Genomic DNA, 25,138 nt, shown 5'->3' on the forward strand with positions numbered 1-25,138 from the left:
CAATCACAGTGGTCACATGATCGAAATGCCTGCCTCCACCTCCCAGCATTTAGATTCTGTAAAAGGGCCGGGAGGTGGCGGCAAGGGATTAAGAGACACCTGCAAGTAGAGAAAAATATCGATCTGCCAGAAATGCTCTAGTCTAGACTAAGTCTTTTTTGTGGGCTGACAACACAGCTTATTTGTGGACAGATTGGTTTTAGCCCCTCTCAGCGTCTTTTTCGAAACTGCTCAAATCCTCCCACTCTCAGATCACTGTAACATAAAGGCTAATCATTCTGTAGTCTGGGATAAAAACCGGGAGGGCTAAATAGGTTCTTTGATAATACGCTAGAAGTGTGTAGAACATACAGGACAGCTCTGAATTTCTGACACAATCAAGGGCTTTTTTGCACTTCTCAAACGGGTACAACAAAAGACCTCCGGTGGTATATTTCCTGTAGTAAAAGGAGCAAAAAAGAGGCGTTCATTGTTGGGGTTTGCGTACATTTTAAATAATAATTTAAAACAGAGCTGCAATTTTTAAACAGGGCTTGACAACTCCTTGTATGCAGGTCATGTCCTCACTACATCCTGGGCCAAAGCCAAGTGGTGCTTGTTGTCTGATGCAAATTGAACACGGGGTGGGGTGGTTAGCAGTTGTATGGAATGCAGGGACAACATGACCTGTGAACATGGTTAGCTGGTACAGAGGTTTTTTAAAGCCATTTTCTGTTCTCTTGACAGTTGTATTAGATCCATAATGTGCTTGTTAAATATGTACTATAGATCAACATTTTTAAATGCCTTTTTGTTCTGTTACTGTGGTGGAACTTTAACACAAAGGTAATGCCTAGTGTTTTATGTAAATTTTTTATGTTTATATTAAAGAGGAAATAAACCCTGATGGGTTTTTCTTTCTTTCTTCTCTGCAAAGTAAAGGTATAATGTGCTAGTATGCATCGCATACTAGCACATTATGTTACACTTACCTCCAAACTAAGCCTGCACCGTCTCCGCTGCAGGCCGCATCCATCTTTGCCTGTCTTCCTCCTGGGCCGCAGACTCTGGCTGTGACTGGCCAGAGCCACGTAAGGACACTCCCGCACATGTACGCAGGAGCTGCCGGTCACTACACTCGCTCCTGAAGAGGCGCCACGGGCGGCCGTTCCACCACAGCGGTTGCACCGATGACATCATCGGTATCTCCTAAGCGGCACACGTTTAGGAGATATTTAAAGTACCTACAGTGAGGGAAAGACTCTCCTCTTTGCAGATCCTCTCCAAGTCATTAATGTTTCAAGGCTGACTTTTGGTAACTCAAACCTTCAGCTCCCTCCACATATTTTCTAAGGGATTAAGATCTGGAGACTGGCCAGGCCACTCCAGGACCTAAAGGTAATTTTTTTTCATTTTTATTTTTTTAACAAACATGTCATACTTGCCACCTCTGTGCAGTTGGTTTTGCACAGAGTGCCCCCAAACCTCCTCTTCTGGGGTCCCTCAGCAGCGCTCCTCCTCTTCTCGAGTGCCCCGTCGGAGAAGCACTCTCCCTCGGGGCAACCGTGAATGGGTGCTCCCATGTCCTGCTGCTGCATCTATTGACACAGACAGCAGTATTCGGCCCCGCCTCTGGCTCCCGTGTCATTGGATTTGATTGAAAGCAGCGGGAGCCAATGGCTGTGCTGCTATCAATCTATCCAAACTGGGCACGAGACACCGGCTGGAGCTGGTGTGCTCGTTTCAGGCGTGGGAAAGACAGGGTTCAGGTAAGTAAAACGGGGGCACTGGGGGGGCTGCCACACTAATGGAGGTTTTTCACCTTAATGCATACAATACATTAAGGTGAAAAACCTTGAGGGTTTACAATCCCTTTTAATGTGCTTCTTCTTGAGCCACTCCTTTGTTGCCTTGGCAATGAGTTTTGAGTCATTGTCATGCTGGAATACCCATACACGACCCATTTTCAATGCTCTGGCTGAGGGAAGGAGGTTCTCGCCCAAGATTTGACAGTACATGGCCCCGTTCATTCTCCCTTTTTGATGTGGTGAAGTTGTCCTGTCCAGTTAATAGAAAGACACCCCCAAAGCATGTTTCTACCTCCATGTTTGACGGTGGGGATTGTGTTCTTGGGGTCATAGGCAGCATTCCTTCGCCTCCAAACAGTGAATTGAGTTAATGCCAAAGAGCTTGATTTTTGTCTCATCTGACCACAACACTTTTTCACCCAGTTCTCCTCTGAATCATTCTGATATTCATTAGCAAACTTCAGATGGGCTTGTACATGTGCTTTCTTGAGCAGGGAGACCTTGCGGGCACTGCAGGATTTCAGTCCTTCATGGCGTGGTGTGTTCCCAATTGTTTTCTTGGTGACTGTGGTCCCAGCTGCCTTGGGACCATTGACCAGGTTCTCCCATGTTGTTCTGGGCTGAATCCTCACCGTTCTCATGATCATTGAAACTCCACAAGGTGAGACCTTGCATGGAGCCCCAGACCGAGGATGATTGACAGTTATTTTGTGTTTCTTCCATTTGCGAATAATCGCACCAACTGTTGTCACCCTCTCACCAAGCTGCTTGGCGATGGTCTTGTAACCCATTCCAGCTTTGTGTAGGTCCAAAATCTTGTCCCTGACATCCTTGGACAGCTTTTTGGTCTTGGCCATGGTAGAGAGATTGGAATCTGATTGCTTCTGTGGATAGGTGTCTTTTATACAGGTAACAAACTGAGATTAGGAGCAGAGAGTGTTCCTAATCTCAGTTTGTTACCTGTATAGAAGACACCTGGGAGCCAGAAATCTTGCTGATTGATAGGGGATCAAATACTTATTTCACTCATTAACCACTTGCCGCCCGCCATATAGCAAAATGACAGCGGCAAAGTGGTTTCAATATCCTGACTGGAGGTCATATGACGTGATCAGGATATTAAGCCGCTGTGCGCCCCTGGGGGGCGCACATCGCGGCGATCGTTGTTGTGGTGTGTCAGTCTGACACCCCGCAACTTCGATCTAGGTAAAGAGTCTCCGTCAAACTGTCCAATCACGGCTGATCACGATGTAAATAGGAAGAGCCGGTGATGGGCTTTTCCTCACTCGCGTCTGACAGACGCGAGTAGAGGAGAGCCGATCGGCTGCTCTCCTGACGGGGGGGGGGGTTCCTGTGCTGATTGTTTATCAGCACAGCCCCCCCTCGGATCCCACCCAAGACCACCAGGGAAGCCGCCCAGGACCGCCAGGATAGCCACCACACTGGACCACCAGGTATGCCCCCTAGACCCCCAGAGAAATACCAATCTGTGCCCAGGCAGCTGCCAATCTGTGCCCACTCCAATGCCTACCACTGCCAGTGCCACCAGGGATGCCTATCAGTGCCGTGTATCAGTGCCCAGCAGTGCTGCATATCATTGCCACCCATCAGTGCTGCATATCAGTGCCCATCAGTGCCCGCTCATTGGTGCCACCATATCAGTGCTGTCAGTGCTGCCTTTTCAGTGCCCATCAGTGAAAGAGATAACTTACTTATTTACAAATTTTTTTAACAGAAACAAAAGCAAAACTTTTTTTTTTTTTTTTTTTCAAAATTTTCAGTCTTTTTTTATTTGTTTAGCAAAAAATAAAAACCACAGAGGTGTTCAAATACCACCAAAAGAAAGCTCTATTTGTGGGAAAAAAATGATAAAAATTTAGTTTGGGTACAGTGTAGCATGACCGCACAATTGTCATTCAAACTGCGACAGCGCTGAAAGCTGAAAATTGGTCTGGGCAGGAAGGTGTATAAGTGCCCTGTATTGAAGTGGTTAAAATACAAATCAATTTATAACTTTTTTGAAATGCGTTTTTCTGGAAATTTTTTTGTTGTTCTGTCTCTCACTGTTAAAGTAAACCTACCATTAAAATTATAGACTGATCATTTCTTTGTCAGTGGGCAAACATACAAAATCAAAAGGGGATCAAATACTTTTTTTCTTCACTGTATAGATAAGCCTTTTTTCTAGGCTTTCCCATAGGTACAAATGTTACAGGGAGGTTTACAACCTCGTTAAGAACTAAAACTAATAAAAGGCCTGCAATTTTTTTTCAGTTAAGGGATTATGAAATATTACATATAAATATTTCATAGTTACCGCTTCCAGCTAGCATATGGCCATAAGTGACACTAAATACTCTTATTCTCCGAAAATCATTCATTCACATCTAGTACTTAATGGCTCTGCAATTACATTTCTCATGAAATAATTGCTTACAGTGTTTTTCTGTCTTTGTAATGTCCTTAAGCTACTGAACCTCTTTTTACTTCCCTTTACTTCAACAGAGAAGTGTACTTTAGTTGCGGTTACGTGAACTACTTTATGTGCACTACAGATCCCACAATGCATAATCCATCTCGGGAGAGGTTAACAGCGGGTGGCTACGTTCCTACTTATAGTGGGGCTGTGGAGAACGAATGTAGCAGTCAGATCACCGCACCAAAAAAAGGAATTTGAAGATTTTGAGGAGGCTGAGAGCAATAGAAGGTACACTTTTGAGATTAGAATACATACTTTGATAGAATATTTATATATGTATATAATATAAATATTCTATTTTTTTAAGCCAGAGTTTTGTCTCAGTTTAAATCTGGTACTGCAGTGAATACAGGTCTAGATAGCGAGATATCAGATGGTACATCGTTATACATAAGGAAGTCTCACTAGACTACTAGACTACTTGCATGCACCTTTTTTTTTTTTTTTTTTTTTTTTTGTAGAAAAGCAGGCACAGCAGCCCATTTATTTGAATAGGCTGCCGTGCCCACGCAAACGCGGCTTGCAAAAATGCATAGGTGTGAACCCTAGCGTAAGTGCATGTGGTATTTGGTTTCACAGGAATCTGTTCTGCCATTGCTAAGCAGCATGATCAGAGAGTCCCTTACCCCCTTGCTGTTTGACAACACTGCTAGGAAGGAGATGGATTTGTGAATGACCAAGCTGATCTCTGGAAACAGGGGCCACTCTGAAGACCAGCGCTGATTTTCACAAAGGATCATGCAACCTTTGGTGCTGTGTATCTTTCTGCAGCTGCTTGTACACATACACAGCCCTGCAACACTGGGTGATCTTTCAATTTGCTGTAGGGCTGTGTCATATATACGGCACTAGTCCAGACAGTACTGATCATTCATAAAAGCCAAAGATCACCCAGCGCTGTGGGACTGTGATTCATTGGCCCAGGTTGTGCATGTAAAAGCACCAACAGATAGATCAGTGAACTACACAGCTGAATGAGCTTTTACTATTATGAATGGTTATCAAAGTCCTGATAACATTGGGTACATCTTATGATAAGGCATATGTTGTAAGCCACCAGTCCTGATCTGATTTGCTAATCTAAAATCGCTGATTTCGTCTGTGATTTTCCATTAATGCCTGTGAAAGATTTGCCATATTTTGCACACGTTCAGCTTCTGGCAAATTAAAATATTATTTTTTAAAGCATTTCCTACATATGCAAGGCTAATGGAGGAAATGTTCTTGGATTTTCATGCGGTATATAAATTTTGTATGCCCTATATAGATTGATTTCTATCTGCTGGATTTTATTACTATAATAGCCGGTTTCACTCTGCTCTTCGATATTTAGAAACAGATGAACTGCTATTAATTGCCCGATGGGTTTGTAGAATTTTTTTTTCTCCTCTTTGGGTTCATTGTGGTCATGGTAGCACCTACTATCATCCCTAAAAAGAGCTGGGCTGGGTTCACACTATTGCGAATCTGATGCGGATTTCCCCGCATCCAATTTCGCATGTCAGGTGCCTGTGACAGTCTCTCAATGGAGCCGGTTTACACAGCTTTGGGACGGCTGCGGCCTGAATGGCACACGAGTCCTGTGCGTGTTCTGGTCCATTTTAGGTCCGAATTCAGGTAAAAATTCGGACCGAAATCAGACCTGAAACAGTGAACAGGGACACACTGTACCCCTGCTGTGAGCCGCTCCGCACAGAGATATAAATCCAGCCTTAAAGTGTTACTAAACCCAGAACCTGCATTCACTATATCTGGTCTCCCACAGGACATGGAAATGCAATTATTTTATTAGTCTTGTGACTTCTATCAGTTCCTAGTAAAGCTTGTAGGAGGAGTTTTCATTCTCCCCTGACCCTCTGTCTGGACAGTGCTGATTGGCCCTGTGCTGGCCACATGCACTCTTCCAAAAAAAAAAAAAAAAAACTCTCTAGCAATACACACCAAACTTAGCTTGTGCAGCCTGTCCCCTGGCTCTGTAAATACCAGGTAATTTTTTGGAGACAGTGGAAGAAAAGGATCAGAAAGACAGGATCAAACAGCCTTTATACACAATGTAAAGGATTAATCCCTTAGGTTCCACAGTGAGTAGAATGAGCATGCTTTACTGCATAAACAGACTGATTTTACTGTTGTGGGTTTAGTAACACTTTAAGTGCTCCATGTATTTTCTTCCAGTTGAGAGAGGGAGTGAACTAGCTCATTTTACACCATCATGCCTACAGATGTGAAGTGTTTATCTTGTAATACAACTGGGAACCTAATGACTGAGAATGAATCGGACATGGCACCAAGGAACGTCACTGGCAGAACCCTGAGTCCTGCCTACTGTGTGCTGCTTATAGTACATGCCATTGCCACATTTTTGTATTGCAATTTTTTTTTTGTACTGGAGACTATAAAATTCCTGATCTGAATTCTGATTTAACAGCAAACCTTTGCAACAGGACCAGTGTTTCCCACATTTCATAAAGTGGGAACAAAGTAACTGCCTACATCTTCGTAGTTATAGCCTTGTAGCAGCAGGTCATGTTTAAGGCTGGGCAGATGTCTTCACTACTGCCATCATATAGAAACATCTGCCCACCTTTCGCCTCCCTAACAGGTTCTCTCAGAAACTGAATGCAAAAAAACAAAGCTAAAGTCAAAACTTTAGCTACATTTCACTGAAAGATTTGCTATAGGTTGCAGTTATGGTTCTGCCTTTGAATGAAGTGATATAATATCTCTAGTGAGCAGTATTTCACAGCATTATTTTAGCTAAATTCATTATTTTAGTCAGATTTCTCCCTCACTTTGCACAGCCATTGTTTTTGCATAATTGCTCAAAAATGAGAAGCACAGCAGGAGGTATGCTATTGCATTCATACAGAGTCCCTTGATAGGTAGTAAATATTCATATGACTGACCTTGATGTGAAAAAGGTGTCAGATGTTCTAAATAAGACCTCTCTCCACCAAGGCTGGGGGCACTTACTTGGTATTTCTAGGTTTTATTGTAGCATCCGCTCCATTTTATATTTTTTTAAAAGTCTCTGTTCATAATATTCATTCTGGATGTACGTGTGATGCCTCTTATTGTATGAAGACTTGGACTATCATGAGCAGCCTATCCAGTTCACGCAAAAATGGCTTGTTACACTTTAAAATTTATAGGTGGCAGTTTTTCTTTTAACATGGAAGTTATCATTTTGTGGCATTATATAGAGTTCTTACAGTAGATAATGTATATCAGTTCTTCACTCAAAGATCGTTCAAGGATAAGTTCCGCCCACGTGGCTGTGTTATTCATTTACAGTTTTGTGTATTGGTGAAATGCAACTACCGTCCCCCATTACGGCAGATGGCTTGTAGTTCTCAATGAACTACGAGAGTGCAGGTGAGTTCATTGATCTTCTTGGACTTCAGTAACTGCCTACTTGTATCAGAGGTATGGGCAGACAGCACTAAGCCTGGCATTGCATCGTGGGTGCAATGCTTCGAATGCTCTTAAGACAAAATGTACCTTATTTTTCATTCCATAAGATGCACTCCCCCCCCCCCCCCCCCCCAAAAAAATGGAGTGAATATCGCCATGTCCGCCGACGTAACACCCCCCCCCCCCCCCCGGTCCAACTATTCTAACACGGCGGCAGTGGCCGCCGACCGCTAACTAGCTGATGCTGTTGCATTCTGGGAGTTGTCCACTCCGTGCATGCTCAAGCTCTACTCTGTGGGTGGAGAAGCAGCACAGCCAGGGAACTACAACTCCCAGGATCTTGGAGGCATGGTGTGCCAGGGAGTTGGGACTTGGGACCAACATGACTGGCTCGGGCTGTAACTTTGCTTGACCCCAGGACAGGAGCATCACCCATAGGACTGGAGGAGGCCGTGGAAGGACCTGCTGAGCTGGCACTAGCAGCTGAGCTGCTATCACTGAGGTGAGAGACCCTGACACCCCCAAGGCCAGTTGACCCCCATATCCCATCTATCTCCCCCCCCAAATACACCCTATTTACTCTGCCCCAGTGTCCACCCAATAACCTCAAGATAGCCCTCAAAACTGAGGGTCCTGCTGGGAGCTGGCCATGGTCTGTGGATCCTGCTGGCCTGTGTGTCCTGGCCATTGGCCTGTAGGTCCTGCTGGGAGCTGGCCATGGTCTGTGGGTCCTGCTGGCCTGTGTGTCCTGGCCACTGGCCTGTAGGTCCTGCTGGGAGCTGGCCATGGTCTGTGGGTCCTGCTGGCCTGTGTCCTGGCCTGTAGGTCCTGCTGGGAGCTGGCCATGGCCTGTGGGCCACAGGCCATGGCCAGCTCCCAGCAGGACCTACAAGCCAACAAGACTTACAAGCCAACAAGACCCACAGGTTCGCGGCCAGCTTCCAGCAGGACCTGCAGCCATTTGGTTGAATATTTTTCTTTTCTCGTTTTCCTCCTCTAAAACCTAGGTGCGTTCATTGGTCAGGTGCGTCTTATGGAGAGAAAAATACGGTAAGTGCTAATTTTATTTATTTTTATTTTTTTCTGGCAAAGAAATTTGCAATTTTCTGTTTTTTTTTTTTTTTTTTTTTTTTTTAAGGGTAAACTTAGCTTTCTAACATTAATCTTCCTACAAGAACTCCCAATAGGGCCAATTAACCTACTGGAGAGCTTAAAGGACTTTCAATGCAAACTTTTACCTCATATAAACTGCCACGTGGCAAGACTAGGTTTAAAAATGTTACCCCAACATCTCATATGCCATGTGTATGTTGTACCATGTACTTGCATTAAAAAGTATCCTGTTCTTTGTATTGTTTCCTTTGTGTGAAGTACTTGGTGATATTTCCAGTAGGGATCGCCCGAAAATCATTTTGTTCATTTTTTTGAAGTATCGTATCAGGCACAAACGTACCCAATATTACCGATATTGCTTCAAGGGGTTTTACCGGGGTGATGCTTTCTTTCTTTAGAGCGGACGTTCAGCTTTACTGTAATAACAGCCGATGCGGCTCCCGCAGCCTCCTGCTGCTTCTGCCGCTCGCCCGGGCTCTCCCGTCCCACCGGGAGGCCAGAAGCAGCCGGCACATCCGCCGGCATGGCCGAAAACCCAAACAAAGCCAATGCTTCATTGGGGTCTTGGATCAAGTAACCCAGAAGCGATGTCATAACATCACTTCCCGGATTACTGGCATCGTAAAGGCCCCAGTTTTAAAAAATATAAAGTATTCAAAAATGCCGATCTTGACGTTTTGAATACTTTTAAGTGCAGGGGAGGGGTTTGGGGTCTTATAGACCCCCGATTCCTCCATAAAGAGTACCTGTCACTGCCTATTACTGTCACAAGTGATGTTTACATTCCTTGTGACAACAATAACAGTGATAAAATAAAAGAAAAAAACTACTTTTTTTTTAAAATGTACAGAATATCGGCACACAATAACGGCCTGAGAGGTGGCCGAAATATCATTATCGTATCTGCACTGAAAAAACGATATCGGTCAATCCCTAATTTCCAGTCCCCATACTTTCATATTTCAAACTGTGGTCACTAGGCATGAGAGCACATCCATCCTAGTGTGGTCAGTTTTCTGCCTGTGATGGGAGAACAGCTTGCATAACCTCCAGTGGTCAAGACCGACATGCTACCCCCTGCACAGCCATTCACTGGGAGGATCAGTGTGCTGATGCTTCTCCACCCCAGGTCTCTGAGATCCTTATGCAGCTGGGAACACAGATTGTGTAAGCACTGTAAGGGTTCATATATATACTTAAAAATCCGTGTCAAGATTTTAAAGTAGTTACCTCATTAGTTCCACTTGCTCTTATGCCTGTAATAGCTTTGGAAAAGCACAAGGTTTACCAGGACAGGATGGCACGAGCAGAATGTACAAGACAAAGTTGTTGTTGTTTTTTTTTTGTTTTTTTTACTTTTTTGAAAGTGTTTTTTTTTAAGAGATTTAGAGACTATATATGAGACCATGTCCAAAGGACAGGAAGTGTAAAGAAATAACCCATTGGAGATTGCTGATCTTCATACTTTTTCCAGGTCAGTGATTTGGAAAGTTTTGAAGCCAGAACAGCATGAAAACCATTTAACATTTTCAGAAAGAGGCCAACAACGACAGCCACCTTTATTTCAAGACAACTTTATTAAATCCCCCACTGGTTGATTGATTTTATTTTTATTTGTCTAAGACCCTGGCAGAGGATTCTGTCTTTCAGTTTCCTGATTTTGCTCCCCTACCTTCCCCGCCACTCTGTTATTAAAATTATTATCAGAAGGTCAGGCTAATGCCTGCAACCTCACACCTCGCTAGGAGTCGGCTATATCTGCATACTTTTTATTTTTTTGTCAAAATTGACTTAAAGTGATACTAGAGCCTGTTGTTTTTGTTTTTTGTTTTTTTTCTTTAATTCGATAAAAATAACAAACATGTATACTTACCTGCCCTGTGTAGTGGTTTTGCACAGAGCAGCCCAGGTCCTCCTCTACTCAGGTCCGTCTTCGGTGCTCCTGAGCTCTCCCTCCTGCTCAGTGCCCCCACAGCAGGCAGCTTGCTATGGGGGCACCCGAGCCAAGCTGCAGCTCCCTATGTCATTTCAGATGGCCCCGCTCCCTTTCTCTCCTCATTGGCTCATTGACAGCAGTGGGAGCCAATGGTGCCGTGCTGCTGTCTCAGCCAATGAGGAGAGGAGTCCCCGGCAGCCGAGACACTCCTACAACATCTCTGGATCTAGATGGGGCTCAGGTAAGTATTATGGGGGTTGAGGGGGCTACTGCACACAGAAGGCTTTTTATCTTAACCGGTTCCTGACCGGCTCATGCAGATTTGCTGCGGCACAATGGCTCTCCTGGGCGAAATCCCGTTGCGATTGCGTGCATGAGAGCCAGCACGGGGATTTGTGTGTGTGTGTAAACACACAAATCCCTGTCCTGTCAGAGGAGAGGAGACAGATCGGGTGTTCCTACTAGGTAGGAACAACGACCTGTCTCCTCCTAGTCAGTCCAATACCCTCACAGTTAGAACACACCCGGTAACTACTTGATCGCCCCCTAGTGTTAACCCCTTAATCGGTGCATATTTATAGCACTGATCGCTGTATAAATTTCAATGGTCCCAAAAATGTGTCAAGTGTCCGATCTGTCCGTCACAATACTGCTAAAAATCGTAGATCATAAATCTTTCCCACAGTTTGTAGACGCTATAACTTTTGCGCAAACCAATCAATATACGCTTATTGCGATTTTTTTTTTTTTTTTTTTTTTTCCAAAAATATGTAGAAGAATACATCTTGACCTAAACTGATGAAGAAATTTGTTTTTTAAAACATTTTTGGGGATATTTACTATAGCAAAAAGTAAAAAATATTGTTTTTTTTTTTTCAAAATTGACGCTCTTTTTTTTTTGTTTATAGCGCAAAAAATAAAAACTGCAGAGGTGATCAAATACCACCAAAAGAAAGCTCTATTTGTGGGAAAAAAAGGATGCAAATTTTGTTTGGGTACAGCGTCGCATGACCGTGCAATTGTCAGTTAAAACGACGCAGTGCCAAATTGTGAAAAGTGCTCTGGTTAGGAAGGGGGTAAAATATTCCAGGGCTGAAGTGGGTAAGCACAAAGAATTTTGTCTTCTTGGTGCGCTGCTGGAGACCCGCTAATCGCAGCGGGAGCCAATCACATTTAGAATCACAGAAAGCACCCACTAGGGACACATTTAACCCTTTGTTTTCCCCTGATGTTAATCCCTTCCCTGCCAGTGTTATTAGTACAGTGACAGTGCATTTATTTTAGTACTAATCGCTTTATTGGTGTAACTGGTCCCCAAAAAGTGTCACTTAGTGTCGGATATGTCCGCCACAATGTCGCAGTCCCACTAAAAATCACTAATCGCCCCCATTACTAATAAAAAAAAAAATCCAAAAAATATAAAAATTCCCTAAATCTATCCCATAGTTTGTAGATGCTATAACTTTTGCGCAAACCAATCAATATACGCTGCTTGGGTTTTTTTTGTTGTCCTTTTTTTTGTTTTTATAGCACAAAAAATAAATAAATAAACCAGCAGAGGTGATCAAATGCCACCAAAAGAAAGCTCTATTTGTGGGTAAAGAGGACATCAATTTTATTTAGGTACAGTGTCCGCACGACCACGCAATTGTCAGTTAAAATAACGCAGTGCCGCAGTGCAAAAAAAAAAACGTGTGGTCAGGAAGGGGGTTAAAACCTTCCGGAGCTAAAGTGGTTAATGCCTAGAATGCATTAAGATAAAAAAACCCTCTGCCTTTACAATCACTTTTTAATGTACTTGATTTGAGGGCTCGATAAGACAACCAGGTATCTAGCATTTTCAGAAGTAAAGGTTAGCCGTGGATGCTTTGTTGTCGCTCTCATTATGTTTGCTTTTACCAGAGTGCAGCATTCTCCGCAATATAAAATAAATTTAAACCTAATCCCAATGGGTGCATCAGATAAAGTGATGGGAATTTAGGTGTAAAGTCTGAAACTGCGGCGTTTGAGAGGGTAAAAAAAGGTGCAAGCAATGTAGATGTCCATCTCAATTAGAGGGTAAAATAGAAAACCCATTTTACTTTTTTCAGGATGCTTTTTCCTTCTCTGCAAACGTTTGCTGAGCTTTTCATACCTTTTTATCATTCTCTGAACATGATTTGAAGACCAACAAAGCTCTGATAAATATGAAGATATATCTATCTGGCAAAGTATACAACATAAGCTCCTACCTGGTAGGAACATTGGATTTGGAACACCATTGTGTCATGCAGGAATGCAAACACCATACCATGTAGACCTTAAAGTGATTTTAAATTCTACATTTTTTTTCTTTTTTTTACGTCCAGGCATTCTCTGTATTAACCACTTCCTGCCCGGCCTATAGGAGAATGATGGGCGGGTAGTGGTTCCGTTATCCTGACTGGGTGTCATATGACGTCCTGCAGGATAACAGCCGCCACGCACCCATAAGGGTGCGCATCGCGACGATCGGTGGTGCGGTGTGTCAGTCTGACAGAGTCCGACGGAGGCTCTTTACCACAAGATCAGCCATGTCCAATCACGGCTGATCATGATGTAAACAGGAAGAGCCATTGATCGGCTTTTCTTCACTCACGTCTGACAAACGCGAGTAGGGGAGAGCCGATCGGCGGCTCTCCTGACGAGGGGGGGGTCTGTGCTGATTATCAGCGCAGCCCCTCCTCGGATCCCGTCCAGGACCACCAGGATGCCGCCCAGGACCACCAGGATGGTCATCCACGCTGGACCACCAGGTATGCCTCCCTAGACCACGAGGGAAATGCAAATCTGTGCCAAGGCAGCTGCCAATCAGTGCCCACTCACAATACCTACCACTGCCAGTGCCACCAGGGATGCCTATCAGTGCCACGTATCAATGCCCATCAGTGCCGCCTATCAGTGCCACCCATAAGTACCCATCTTTGCAGCCTTTCAGTGCCACCCATGAGTGCCCATCAGTGCCGCCTATCAATGCCCATCAGTACTGCATATCAGTGCGGCCTATCAGTGCCCATTGTCTGTGCCTGTCAGTGCCCGCTCATTGGTGCAACCTCATCGGTGCCACCTTATCAGTGCCCGTCAGTGCCATCAGTGAAGGAAAAAACTTATTTACAAAATTTTATAACAGAAACAAAAGCAAAAAATAAAAACCACAGAGGTGATCAAATACCACCAAAAGAAAGCTCTATTTGTGGGAACAAAATGATAAAAATTCTGTTTGGGTGCAGTGTAGCATGACCACGCAATTGTCATTTAAACAGCGACAGCGCAGAAGGCTGAAAATTGGCCCTGGCAGGAAGGTGTATAAGTGCCTGGTATTGAAGTGGTTAAAGCAATATTAAACCCAAAAATGCAATATATTGCAGCGTACCAATCATTAGATGTGGTGGCTGCATTAGTTTCCTTTCTATAGCCCCCCCCGGTCTTCACCTGGTCATCTGGCCAGGTAACACACCCCCTATATTAGAGTGTCCCCACTCTGGAAGAATGAGCACAGGGAGCACCTTTGGGCATCAGCATTTTCAATCTGGAGTGAGGGGAGTGTTAGAAGTACTTGCAGATTTAAATACACTAACAAATTGAATCCACATGCCATACAGAAAATATTTTTATTAGTTTAATATGTGCTGCAAGTGCCCCCATAGCAAGCCAGCTATTAATATCAGTGATCACATGGCCTCTGCTCTCCGCTTCATAAGGGGCTTATAGCCCTGGGGGTGGAGATCGCAGGGTGGTGTGTCAGCAGGGGGGGGGAGAGAGCAATACAATAATCTTCCCAGTGAAGAGTTGTGCGGGGGGGGGGGGGCATGTTAACACAAACTTGGCCATTGAAGGACAGGCAGGCTGTGCTCCCAGCACACCTAGAAAACTGACCACACTGAGATGGATGTGTGCTCATGCCCAGCATGGTCAGTTTGAAATGCAAAAGCAGGGGGACTGGCAAGATCACCAGGTATTTCACACAAAGGAAGAAATACAAAGAACAGGATACTTTTTAACACAAGTACATGGTACAACATACACAATAATATGAAGTGTTGGGGTAACATACACATGTGGCAGTTGTAGAATACTGTATTAATGAGGGTTTCTTGCCCTGTCTATGCAGAGTGGAGTGGGGAGCCGGATTCTAGCAATTAGCTCATTGTAAGGGAGAACCTATAGTGGTTGGGACATGTTTCCTAACCTGCTCAAACTTATAGCTGGGGGGTGAACAGTGACCAGTTTGCATACATAAGCTCCACCCACACAAGGTCAGTGTGCGGTTGTCGTCATTCCATTTGTATAGCTACCCTTACTTTCATAAAGATGTGGTGGTGGGGCTGTTTCAAACACATTCTAAATGTATTAAAAGTAGTAAAAATATATATATTTTTATAAGGCAACATTATACTGTATTTAGTTTATTACAAGCTTTCCAACCTCTCATCACAGTATACATGAAAATCTAAACAAATGCAGCAGCTTTTGCTGCCTGAATTATTTTATTGACTACACCCCCCCCCCCTTCTCTTTCCTGCTTTAGAAAATTGATTTTGGATAATGTTATCCTCGCGTGTACGGCATATATCAGTTCAAGGTTTATTTGTCCTGGTGGAAACCCCACGCCTGTCAAACTGATTGTCCTGACCTTCATCACATGACAAGCAGCAGAAATCCTTCCAGTATTTATTCTATCGCCACCTAATAAAATGCTGGAGATTTTTTTCTTCCTATGCGCTTTTCATTTGAGGCATTCTCATTTCAGAACCTTTAACCTTATGATCTAAGTCTTGCTGACACTTTCTAAGCTTACAGTCATAACGAGAGAAAAAAAAAGTACATTTCCTTAAGGGGATTGTTGTTTCTATGGCGGTGCTAATGGTTTATTAATAAACTGGCGGCAGAAACATGAATATTTTTATTGATGGACTGCGGCTATTAAAATTCAAGAGTTTGGCTGTCGATACTTCCATTCAACAAAAGATATTTGTATGCATAGTTGAAAAGTGCATTAATAATATCAAGACTTTTAGGTAAAAATATATTTTTAGCTTTTAAAACATTTGATATTCTATTAGTTTTGTATATATTGTGTAACATAAAAGAACGTTGCGGGGCAAGATTTTTTAAAAAAATTTTTTATGGATTTTTGTATTGAACGTAAAGTTTGCATGTGGAAACAATTTTCTTAACTAACGTGGTTATAAACAGTCTTTTACTTGGTGCACAGATTGTAGAATTGTATGTTGTAACAATGCAGAAATGTGCTGAAAACTGCTGTCATCCTCATTTTATCTTAAAGAATAAGTATTTTTGTGATGAAATTAAAAATCAAAGTGGACATATAAACTTGTATTTATTTAAAGCTACGTTAATGGTTTGCTGTGATGGATGAATATACGGTAACGGCTATCTCCAATGCTGGCCTCGTTTTATAAAGGCTTAAAGTGGTTGTAACCCCTAAAAAAAAAAAAAAAAAAATCCTCTTCCTTGTGCACTGTGCACGATATGCAGCACAGTGCTTCTGCAGTGTCATTTGTCCAATTATATGTTTTAAAATACCTGGTTGATCTTGCCTGTTCCTGTGTCCCCCAAAGTGTACTGACCACAGTAATTATGTCTGCTGATCCTTGATAAGTTTACATGCTTATGTCATCCCGCAGTCTCCCCCTCTCCCCCTCCTTCCCTGCCTGTCAGTCCAATAGTCAGTGATGTAAGAGCCAATCTGCTCCCTGAACCTCCCTCCCCCTCCTGCTGCTATATTGTGTGGCAGTAAAATCACTGTGCTTAATTACTGGAACCCCTTTAAGCTATGTTGCACAGTGTATGTGTTTGTTTAAAATTATGCAACGAAATACCTTTATTTTAGAATGTCGCTGTGTGGTCACGTGACTTCCTGACGCTCTCCTCCCGGCTGACCTCAGAAGCTTAGCCTCTTCCACTGTAGTCCTCAGATCGGGGAAGGAGAGCGGCGGGAGGTGACGTGACCACACAGTGGCACTCTGAAATAAGGTATTTAGCTGCATAAATTTAAACACACACACACTGTGCAACATAGCTTTCTATAACAGAGGGCTTTCCAGTAATTATGCACAGTGACTTTACAAACTTTAAGCTTGCCATAAACGGTTAGAATCCTGTATGGGCAGGCTAAATGTTCCCATGGTTGCAGGAAAGAAAATTGCTCAGTTTATGGCCTACTTTAGGCACTAAAGTGCCAAGGCATTGAGGCCATTTTTCATGGGCGTAGTTGCTAACTCTGCACTCTTGATTGAACAGGACTTTGGGCTCTATTAGGAAAATATGGACAGGTGGTATCATCTTTTGAATGCATTGTGCCCTAATTATTATTTTTTGCCATACTGCAAAGCTCAGCTTTGTGTCTGTGGCGGTGTGTACTGGGCTGTTAGGTGGCTTTCAGCTGGTTTTGACAGGTAACCGAGGAAAGTTTAAAACTTACCTCAACAGTCTGATTTTATTGCCTGACAGTGCCTGCTCTGAAAAGGGCCTGATTGGCTGCTCAGGCAGGTGTGTCCATTTAGTAACATTACCTCGCACACAGGAGTGCACTTAGTGACCCAGATTCAGCTGACAGCCAGGCTCTGCAGGGATCCTGACAATGTTGGGATTCACCCAGATGCCTGACCGACAGCTGTCTCTGCTTCTCAGCACAAAGTTGCAGCAACCACCATTTTATTCTCTAGGGTCTTTGCTGAAAAAAAAAAAAAATATATATATAAGGCATATATAAGCTCAGTTTTGGTGTCATACCATAGAATATACTTCCGGCAGACTTTAGAGTCTGCCAGTCCTCTGTAATCTGTGGCTTTTGGGGAAAGTGTGTGCATTCAGGGGCACCCACATGCAGTACTCTCAGCTTGGCACCAGCGTATGTGTCTGTGTCCCTTCTGCATCCTAATAGACATGAATGTGATTGCCTGCACTCGGATGCATGGGACACGTGTGAAATCCCGCACAGACAGCCGTTCACACAGGGGCATGGATGGGTATAGGGCCTTATGCTATAATTGATTGAAACCCATGGACTACACACATCTCCATTTAATAAATGATGCCAGCTTAGAAAGAAATTAACTGCCTATTGCTTTTTTAGTCTGTCGTTTTATACAGTCATTGCATTTTATTTTTAAATTGCATTTATTTTTAAAGTTAAATTGGTTTATATTTTCCTTCCCTGGTTCCTCCCTTTATCCCTCATCAATATTATTTTTTTTTTTTTAGTTTTGGATAGCATGGAGATGGATTAGAACACCCATTAGGTTTTTATGGCTGTCTGTGCCCCCCGTTAGGGAGATTCACCCTCTCCTATTTATCCTGCTTACCATTATCATTGAAAGTAAAAGAAAACTTTATTTTGGGTTGTCGCCAAAAAAGTAATAGAGGGGTAATTTTGCTATGGGGACACTAGTTTTGGTGACCTGGGGGTCCCCAATGAATCCCCTTAATTTGCAGGAATGTTATCTTGCTTCCCTGGTTATGGCACAGGGAGTGAAGGTACAGCTCCACCTGAGTTAAAATGTGAGTGTTATGGCTAAGGCTGACTACTTATGAGATTTTTTTTTTTTTTTTTTTTAACTGTTAATAAATTTGCAAAGATTTCAAACAAACTTCTTTCACGTTATCATTACGGGATATTGTTCGTAGAATTTTGAGGAAATTCATTAATTTAATCCATTTTGGAAGAAGACTGTAACATGACAAAATGTTGAACAAGTGAAGCTCTGTGAATACTTTGCGGATGCACTGTAAATGTCCCCAGTGGGACGCAGATGGCAAAAATATAAACTGACGGGGATTATAACCCTCCCATTACTTTATCCAGAAAGAAAAAAAAAGTTTTGCCTATAGTTCCATTTTAAGATCGGTAATGAAAATGGAAAAGTTTGGGATTTGGAGGAAAACGCTAGATGATGCTGGATGTCCTCCAGCCAGGAAATGAGGCAGGCTGTATATGACCACGGGTGGTGCCCGATGAGAGGAGCAAGTCTAAGAATAAGGAGCTCTTCCGGAAAATAAGCCAGGAGTGTGAGATCAAATACATAGGGGACCGACCACACAAGGAACGGCATTCATGTTTTCAGAACGCCTGCAAGATCGACTTTTCTGAAATAGCATTTTTGGCCACGGGCATGAATCTTTCTCTGCAGTTTTTCTCTGCAGCCATTTGGCAAGGAGAGCCACACACACCCACACAAGATTATGTGGACTTTGAGAGGGAGTCTAGCAAGCGTTGAGCCTGTGTTGATCTATGCAGCTCAACAGACATGGTGTGAACAAGCCTTAAGGCCTGCTAAAAGTATTACCACAGCGCCATTACATGAGAAGAATTTAGGTGAAGAATAAGGATTCTAGAAGTCTTTATCTGCCCAACAACTTTCATTATTGCAGCATATTACTGCCATTCTGGAATACCACTCAGCCGGAATCAACCCAACAATGTGCTCAGATGTAGACGGCTGTTGGGGTGCAAGTACTGTTCCCCCTCATTTGGGTATATATCAATTTTTCTGGCTTTTCATTTCCCAACAATGTGTGTAGCTGCAAGAAGATAGGAAATTCTAGATCTTTCCCAGGACTGAGTCTGTTTGAAGCCTAGACATGGTATGGTGACTGGTTTCTATATGACTTGCTGCAGCTTCTGATGCACACTGTTAGAAGCTTAAAGTGTGCAGTGAAATCAGAATAAGCATTTTTAGTACAGGAGAGAAGCCTGTGCAGGACTGAAGGTAAAGCTGGAGTTCAGCTTTTAAATAACTTTGCAGAGGCCTGTTTTGTTGCATACAGGCAGTCCCCGGGTTACAAACAAGTTAGGGTCTGTAGATTTGTTCTTATGTTGAATTTGTATCTAAGTCGGAACAGGTACATTTTTTTTTTTAAGTGTAACTCCAGCCAAAAAATTTTTTTTTTTTACATTTTTTGGATAGCATAGGGAAGGGTTAACACCCCTGTAACATTTGTTTTGCTGTCTGTGCCCCTGTTCAATAGATTTCACCTCACTTTCTGTCCCAATGACAATTAGATTTTGAAAATTTTGGGTTGTTGTGGAAACAAGGATTGGTGATAAAGCTTCAGTGGAGACCCCTTTTTCCCATGATAACTCTTATGCCCCGTAACACGAGCGGAATTTCTGTCGGAAAAATCTTGGATGGTTTTTCCGACTGAATTCCGCACAAGCGTGGCTTGCATACACACGGTCACATGAAAGTTCGCTGAACTTTCGACCGTCAAGAACATGGTGACGTACAACACTACGACAAGCCGAGAAAATGAAGTTCAATGCTTCCGAGCATGCGTCAAATTGTTTCCGAGCATGCGTAGGAATTTTGTGTATCTGAATTGCTACAGACGATCGGAATTTCCGATCGGAACTTTTTCCGACTGAAAAATTGAGGACATGCTCTCAATCTTTCGCTGGCTGGAATTCTGCTAGCAAATGTCCGATGGAGCATACACACGGTTGCATTTTCCGTCCAAAAGCTTTCATCGGTCTTTTGCTGGCCGAATTTCCGATCGTGTGTACGCGGCATTACAGGAGTGAATTTCCCTTCCTAGGAGTAGATTTCCTCTCACTTCCTGTTGTCTCCCTCCATTTGTAAGTAGAAGTCGTATGTAAGTCGGATGTTTGTAACCCGGGGGACCGCCTGTATTTGATTCCAGAATGTTTCTCTGTACTCCAGACCTTTATTCTGAACTAGACTCAGGTACAAAGTTCAGGGTTCAATGCTGAACTAGGGAGAAGGATAAGCAGAATCCTTGGCCTTTAGAGCACTGTGGGGTTGATTTACTAAAACTGGAGAGTGCAATATCTGGTGCAACTGTGCATGACAGCCAATCATCTAACTTCAGCGTAGACAAAAAACTGGAAGCTGATTGGTTGCTGCACCAGATTTTGCGCACTCCAGTTTTATCAAATCAACCCATCTGTCCTTACAAGTTGGGCAGCAAGAAGTAGAGTTCTTATATGAAACAATGATTAGTGTCTTAAGGGTTGCAGAAGATGATGAATCTTCAAAGGTTGTTACATTTTAAGGTTAATCAAAGCAGTGTTTTTTCTTTTTCTTTGAGAAACTCATAGAGGGATTTGTTGTGACACAGCAAAGTAAAGTGACGTACAAAGGGACAATGCAAAAGAAATTAGAATCTCTGGTGCACCTTTCATATAAATGATCAAATGAAGACTGCACAGCAAATGTGTAATGGGTAGAACAGTGGGGCAGTGGACTGTTCCTCTGTCCTCACTAGAGCTATGGACTCTGCTGTGGTCTTGATGACATCAGAACCCTGCAACCCTAAAGTGTGGGGTGCAGAGGCTGCAGGGAGGATCGAGTAAGTATTTTTACTTTTATCTTTCCCTAGACATAAACAAACAATTTCCCTCTGCAGCGTGGGCATTTTTTTTTTTTACTTGCCCGGATTTGGGATTTAAATAAAACACTTCATGGAAATGGTTAAATTACTTTGTGAACTGATTTACTTGCCAAGTGATCTGTAGGTGAAGCAGGCTTATCACCTGCCTGGCTATGCAGTGTGGCAGAGATGTCTGAATCACCAGACTGCCTTAACAGATTTATAAATCTTTTGGCAAGTAGTTCATATATAGTGTGTGTGTGTATATATATATATATATATGTATATATGTATGTGTATATATATATATATATATATATATATATATATATATATATATATATATAAATATAGTCCTTTGTAGGTCTACCTTAACTGGAAGATCAATTTCCTCATCAGTGTTTTATATGATCAGATTGGTTCTTTAGTGCTTTCCCACTATTTTCGTAGGCCTTTGGTAATAAGGGCTTTCCCATATATTTGTGTGCGAGTGATAAACAACCAGGAACTACATGATGACTTCATGTTATAGGTGCTGTGAATCCCACATTCCACTAGATGGCATATTTGTGTAGTAAATTTTCCATTTCCCTGAAATAAGATCACAGGGGTAGACACTTGGACAGGATGGATATTCTGAAATCCAATGGGAATTTTAAATGGTGCACCAGCAGGAAGATAATTTGCAGGGGTCATGTTTAATGGCAATGTCATATTGTTTCAGTATTTTATTTATATGCAAAAAAAAAAAATTATTGCTCATATATGTACTGTCTGGCAAGATAGGTTATTAGTGAGCATTCAGGGCTGTGTATGGATGGGCCTCAAAGTTGAACAGTTGGGAGTGAAGATACAGATTGGGAAAGGCAGCATTGCCGTTCATAGAGTTCTCGTACAACCTCTGCCATTGTCCTGGGCAAGATGTCGATTTTTTTTTTTTTTTTTTAATTTGTTCTGGGGATCCTCCACTGTGCATAACCAGATCCTCTACAAATAAGATCACCTACACCAGAGGCACATTATGGGCGGCCTGTAGGTATTTGTATGGCATTTTATCCCTTCATGCAAATGTTGTAGCCGTTGATCACAAACATTTTTTTTTTTTATTCCCTTTGAATCATTTTTGACATAGTTCGCCTGATTTTACCTTATGAGTTGAGTTAGCATTCCTAAAGTCTTTTCTTTAGTTCAAACCATACTGTATAATGTCCTGTAGCCAGTATCCAGAAACCACATCCAGAACCACACAGGGTCAGTGGGGATTTGCTGCACCCTGTATAGTCAAACTGGCGGCCCTCCAGCTGTTGCGGACCTACAAGTCCCATCATGCCTCCGTCTATGGGAGTCATGCTTGTAACCCTCAGCCTTGCAATGCCTCATGGGTATTGTAGTTTTGCAACAGCTTGATTGCCACCAGTTTGAAACCCCTGCTGTATATTATTATTATACAGGATTTATATATGGTAACTTCCGCACTTTCCTGACACTGGTATTACATTCATACTTTTAGGGTAGGTTTGAATATTAGTGCCTGTGAAAAAAAACAGTTTTAGACTAACCTTGGGTTAATAGTCCATGACTGTTCGCATAGCTTTAGAAATGTATTTTCTAATTTATTTACTGCATTTTTTTTTTTTTTCAGAAGTTTTCCCTTTTGCATAATTGTAAAAAAAAATATTTTTTTTTTAAAGATTGAAACTTGGGGAACTTGTTTAAAAAAGGTTGTTTACATTTAGCCTGGAAGTATTGTCTACTTATGTGTTTTAAAGTGAAGTGGCTTGCTGCCTTTGAATATACACAAACCATGACGTGACACAGCTTGAGTTCACTTCAAAAGATGTGGTTATTTTTAAAATCTGTTTCAGACTTCCTGCTTCTGAGGTTACTCTCCACTCCAGGGATGGCCATATGGTGACATGGGTATGTGGATGTGTGTGCTTGCCTGCTTGCTTTGGCTTCCTTCCTGCTTTTTAGTATCCCTTTAACCGATTCACACAGCTTGTCCTTTTAAACCTAGGGGCCGCCTTTTGCTTTTTGTTTTTGTGATACGTAGCAAGTTAGATGTTCCTAACATGTAGTTGGATGTTCTATATCCACTATGTGTGGAAAAGGGGGGAGGGGCTTCAGGGCTATTCTGGAGAGGTTCCACAGGAAGCATTTGGCAATAATTTTCCTGCGTTTGTGAGCCCAAGCATGCTTTACATTACAATAGTTTAAACATACCATACTACTCTGTACCAGGGATCATATTTTCCCTTTCCAGTCTTATTACTCTTAAGTGGAGGAGAGCAGAGGGGCCAGATTAAGTGTGGCTGTTTTATTGTTTTCTAGGCACGTACAGACCAAAAGTGTTTTTACTCAAATTGACATCAGTGATTGTGGTTTTCATATCCATTTACAGGACTTCTTTAGGCAAAACTATAAAACACCCTTTAGTTGTCTTTTTAGATCTTGAAACATTTGATTATTTTTTTTTTTACGAGTGCATTATTATTATTTTTAGAAATGTTTATAGTGCTGTCAATTTACTTGGTTCTTATCAATACTTTCACATAGGTCCCTGCCTAAAGCCCACTGTGTTATTGTGTTCTGACATCCCCGCCCACCTCGCTGGTCAGCGCTCGCAGTCATTGGCTACAACCCCTGAACGGATGATGATTGGCTGCTAGTTTTCCAGCATGCTGGTTCAGCAGAAGCCAGACAAGCTGCTGTACACACTGGCTGAATGTTGGTCGGTTTCTGTGTGCCGGCCTTAAGGAGCTTACAGTCTAAGGTCCCGATCTCACATACACTAGAGTTAGTTTGTACAGGGGCCAGGTAACCTACCAAGATGGCTTTGGAGTGTGGGAGGGATACCTGCTTTGAGTTCAATACATTTGTTTTCGACATGAGTCTTTGAGTCTTTACAAGGGATGTTTACATTCCTTGTAATAGGAATAAAAGTGATCAAAAATAATTTGTTAAAGGGAAGTGTAAAAAAAAAATGAAAGTGTCCCCGTGAGCTGGCATGCAGAAGCGAACGCATATGTAAGTCGCGCCTGCATATGTAAACGTCGTCCAAACCACACATGAGGTATCACCATGAAGGTTAGAATGAGAGCAATAATTCTAGCACTAGACCACCTCTGTAACTCTAAACAGGTAACCTGTAAAACATTTTAAACTGGAACCTATGGAGGTTTTTAAGTACCGAAGTTTGGCGCCGTACCACAAGTGTGCGCAATTTTAAAGCGCGACGTGTGAGGTATCTAGTTACTCGGCGTAACATCATCTGTCACATAATACCAAAAAAAGGGCTAACTTTACTGTTTTTTTTTTTTAATTTTTTTTTTATTCATGGAAATTTTTTTTTTTCCCCCTCCAAAAAAAAAAAATCACGTTTGAAAAATTACTGCGCAAATGCCGTGGGACATAAAACGTTGCAATGACCGTCATTTTATTCCCTAGGGTGTCTGCTTATATATATATATATATATATATATATATATATATATATATATATATAATAGTTTGGGGGTTCTGAGTAATTTTCTAGTAGGAGAGGACTGTTTGCAGCAGTATGGAAGCGGTTAATACTGCAGTAGAGTGGTTTTAAAGGCTAATTGTTTGTTACCTTTGTGTATTCCCTACATTAAGGTAAAAAAAAACAAAAAAAAAAACACCCCACTAACTGTTCCTTTCCCTCTCCCCCCTAAACACTTAACCTAAGTCCTCTCTTGATCCATTGCTATCCCGTCTGCTGCAGCTCTGCTCCCTCTTCCTAGTATTATATAGAGTAAAGTCTGTGCAAAGTGAAAATTAAAAAAAAAAAAGTTTTAACCTCCACTATTTACAACCCATAGCTGCGGTCACTAAAAAAAAAAAAAAACAGCCACCCTTCCTAGTCCCTAAGACTCAGAGAGTAGTGTGAGCCACTGTCTCCTGCTGCTGTCAGTCAAATCCTGTGAGGGGGTGTGGGCGAGGTGCGCTGTGTGTGGCTATAGATGCCCACAGCCCAGTTCTGGAGCTTGCATGGGTGCCCCCTTGGCACTTGGCTTG

General features: G+C 42.4%; 1 protein-coding gene across 3 annotated transcripts in view; it reads left to right on the forward strand.

The window, feature by feature from the left end:
- The window catches only part of RERE (arginine-glutamic acid dipeptide repeats), a 498,077-nt gene that overhangs the window by 125,352 nt on the left and 347,587 nt on the right, over positions 1 to 25,138 (forward strand). Inside the window, exon 1 of one of the 3 annotated variants that reach the window (XM_073603029.1) lies at positions 22,997 to 23,020. The exons of the other annotated variants lie outside the window; for them this stretch is intronic. The gene's annotated coding sequence lies outside the window, so the exon portion shown is untranslated. Of the gene's footprint in view, positions 1 to 22,996; positions 23,021 to 25,138 lie in introns of those variants that run through there. 3 annotated transcript variants of the gene reach the window in all.

This window comes from Aquarana catesbeiana, linkage group LG10 (genome assembly GCF_042186555.1).
Source record: "Aquarana catesbeiana isolate 2022-GZ linkage group LG10, ASM4218655v1, whole genome shotgun sequence".
Taxonomy (NCBI): Eukaryota; Metazoa; Chordata; class Amphibia; order Anura; family Ranidae; genus Aquarana; species Aquarana catesbeiana.